General features: G+C 51.5%; 1 protein-coding gene across 2 annotated transcripts in view; it reads left to right on the top strand.

The window, feature by feature from the left end:
- Nucleotides 1-3,512, top strand: part of LOC113208641 (retinaldehyde-binding protein 1) — a 15,830-nt gene that overhangs the window by 5,344 nt on the left and 6,974 nt on the right. The gene's annotated exons all lie outside the window — the stretch shown is intronic.

Here is a 3,512-nt window from a genome sequence, read left to right as displayed (position 1 = left end):
TCCTCTTAAGCGCACGCGAAGCCTAACAAGTGCACGTTTTGGAAAGAAAATGTTTGAAAAATGTAGTTAACAACGTAGAGTTTGCAACTATTTTCGTAACTTTTGTTTTGTGTTGGTAAAGTTGCAATAATTACACATGTTAAAAAAAAATTCTCGCAAATTTGTTTGCAATTGTACATTTACTGTCTGTGAGAAATTTTATCCTGCGTCCTGAGTGTGTAGTCAACAAGAGTGCAGCAGCGGTGAGGGGGTAATAACTCGAGAAAAGTCTGTGCACACCTACCTGTATTACGTGTTATAAACGCCTAAGGCAAAATCGAAAGGTCCGCGAAAATGAAAAATATGCTCAAAAACGGTTGGATGTTGAGTGTAACAACCTGCGTAATACAGCGTAATAAATCGGAGTTGTTACCCCCTCGAAGCGGTCGGTAGTCCGGTCGGGGACATGTAATATGTACTTGTGTCTGCTAAAGTGCACTCTATAATTTTAGTTCTACTGTTGTTGTTGTTGATAGTTCTTCACGCGGTGCTCTGATCGTTCGGTAGTCAGAGTTCGGACTCTTTTAAAATTCTAATACCCGAGCCTACTTTTCTTTTCACGAGCGTTGCACTGTTTACACACTTTCGCTTTCGTGCTACGTGAGATCGACCGAAAGTCATACGCGGTGTTTGTTATGTCTGGTGGAACTCTTGCCAAACGGCATATTGCCGTATCAAAAATGTTTAAGCTGTATGAGTGCCTTAGGGACCGGACTAACGTGCGTTGGGTTGGTACTGCCGACGACGGTGGCACTTCCCTGGCGACACGACCCCCCCCCCCCCCCCAGCCCGTCGTAAAGTGTAAACCGGCGTCTATCTGCACATGGCCGCGAGGTGGCGGGGTAGATAAATGCTGCACTGTCCGTGAGGCCCTCTACCTGTTGCACATGCAAACGACATGCTGCGACCTCTGGGGGGGGGGGGGGGGCAAGCAGGAAATTGGTTTACATCGCCATAGTTTGTTTTTTTGGCATTGATGCGCTAAGTAGTATAAACGCACATGTCTAGTTGGAGGGGCGACGCGTTGGAGGAGCTGCTCCCGCGTTCCCGCCGGGCGCCGCCGGGCGTGTTGTCTCTGGCGGTCAGAGGTCGGAGGTCCCCCTCTCGCCCTTCCTATCTCCCCGGCGGCGGCCCTCCTCCCCCGCGCCCCGCGCGCTTAGCGCGTTTAGCCCGGACGACAAACTGACGGCCGCGTGGAGGTGATCGTGGTCGTCGTCGTGGAGCTCAATGTGACAGCACCCTCCTCGTCAAACTCGTCGTCGTCGTCGTCGTCGTCGTTATCCCCCCCCCCCCCCCCCCAACCACACACGTGTCGTCCTGATGATATGCAGAATGCACCTCACCGCCGTGCAAAATAGGATGCGGGGAGCGCCCCGCCCCGCCCGAGCCCCGAGCTGCCCGCTTGCCGCGGGTCCGCTTATCATTCGGCTCGACTTTTATCTTATTCCTTTCCCCAAAAGAGTTTCGAGGGCCTCCCGGGAGGAGGAGGAGGGCAGCGGGCCTCCCAAAGTACGTTGCCAACTGAGTGGCCACAACATATCGCCTCAAACGCTCGTTCCTTTTGCTGCGTGCCTGGTAGGCAATATTCGTGCACCCGTGCTGCGCTGGTTGCCCAGTATGCAGTCGCATGATGCAGCCGCAGCTCGCACAGAGTCGCGTTCGAGGGGTATGTTTTGCCTACTTATGAGGGAACCTCTTCAGGTGTAAATATTCGATGTCGTTGAAACTCGGGAAATTTAAAAGTTGTTATAATGGAAGTCGGATGGCACTTGAAATTTTTTCCTAAACACTGTACTTAACATTTTTCAAAAAATATCTTTTTAAAAAACCTTGCTCCTATCCTATATGTAGGGGAGAATTAATTGTGAGCTTAATTGCCATACGATTTCTACATAAATAACCTTCAAATTTACCAAGTGTCGACGGAATCGGAGATTTACACCTGAAAAGGTTCCCTGTTTGTTGGCCCCACTGGCGCGCTGCTGAACCGGCCGACACACATTTTCCCGATTACGCCCCCATTTTCATTCCCTCCCCGGTGGTTCCATTTTGGGACATGGAGATAGACAGAGTTGGTGATAATCTTTCCCTAAAAAGTCATCGATGTGTGTTTGTCGGTGACAGCGGAGAGGAGGAGGCTCAAAGTGCACACACGCGTCGGCCCGCGGGGGGGCTCGCGGCTCTTGGGTCCCCACGCTCCATTCCATCTCTGCCCGCGCGATGACTTTTTCCTCTCGGTTCCTCTCTATCTTCCTATCTATCCCTTATTGTGTGTGCTCAGAAATTTATTTTCGATATCGCCGTCGTCGGACGCCCGCTCGTCGTCGTCGTTTCCGCTCCACGATATCGCGCGCTCCTCACTAATAATAATAATAACATGTGTATCGCCCTCCGTCCGTAATCGGAAGTGTGTACACTTTTATCATCCTTATTATTGATGTAATTATTAATCAGCGTCGACCGCTGGATGCACAGCTCACGCAGGGAGACCTTGGCCCCGCCGCGCGCCCCGCGCCAGCGCGCGCGCCCAGCTACGGGTGTCGTAATCAAAACAGGAGCAAATTTCAAATGATGAAGCCTGCGATTACTTTGCTGTCGTCATCATTAGTAGTAGTTACCCCGCGGTGCCACCGGTCGCTGCTGCCGAGGCGCAAGCCCTGTCCCACGACTGTATTATCGACACGTCCAGTGGTTCGATCTCTCCCTTGGATCATTTCGCTATATCACTCCTTTTTTGAGCAGATGGTGCATTCAACATTGAAACTAGAAAACTGTTCTCAAACAAAAATAAAACAAATTAGTTTTTATTTTGACAATATTTCTTTCTCTTGCAATCGTCCGCTGTCTTGCAAATTTGTCGCCCCTATTACGAAAATAATAAAAAAGTCATGGTCGCATCCCGGCTTGTGCATGAGTCACCGCTCGCGGTTTGTCGTGTACGGTAAGCGAGCTCTGCTATCGCACCCATTGTCGCCGGGGGAAGTCCCAAGGAACAGACAGACGGTCTTTCTTCTTATTCCTCCAGAGAAAGGGAGCAGCGGGGCGAGGTATCCTTACTACTTATCACTGCCTTGTATGTGCATGTGTGTCTATGTGTGTGTGTGTCACCACCATGGAGGAAGTATTATGACGTTACTGTATCGTGTGGCCGCGTGGACGTGCCGTCCGCTCGAAAGAAAACATTGACTCAGTCCGTCCTGCCGACTGCACTTTTGCCTCGCCCGGCCCGGCCGGCTGCTCGGGCCGGCATGAGCCGCGTCGCGCCAAAGTCACGGACCGGCGGACGGTTGGACGGACGGACGGACGGGCGAGGGCCGCGGCTCTTACACTTCGCGGTGCACACTACTTTAAGGAGATGAACGAGAAATTTGAATATTGGTGAGTGAGTGAGTGAGTGAGTGAGTGAGTGAGTGAGTGAGTGAGTGAGTGAGTGAGTGAGTGAGTGAGTGAGTGAGTGAGTGAGTGAGTGAGTG

The sequence above is a fragment of the Frankliniella occidentalis genome, unplaced genomic scaffold, assembly GCF_000697945.3.
Source record: "Frankliniella occidentalis isolate FOCC.00 unplaced genomic scaffold, Focc_3.1 Scaffold73, whole genome shotgun sequence".
Lineage (NCBI taxonomy): Eukaryota > Metazoa > Arthropoda > Insecta > Thysanoptera > Thripidae > Frankliniella > Frankliniella occidentalis.
Note: the sequence above shows the minus strand (reverse complement) of the source record. Positions and strands in the feature narration are given on the sequence as shown.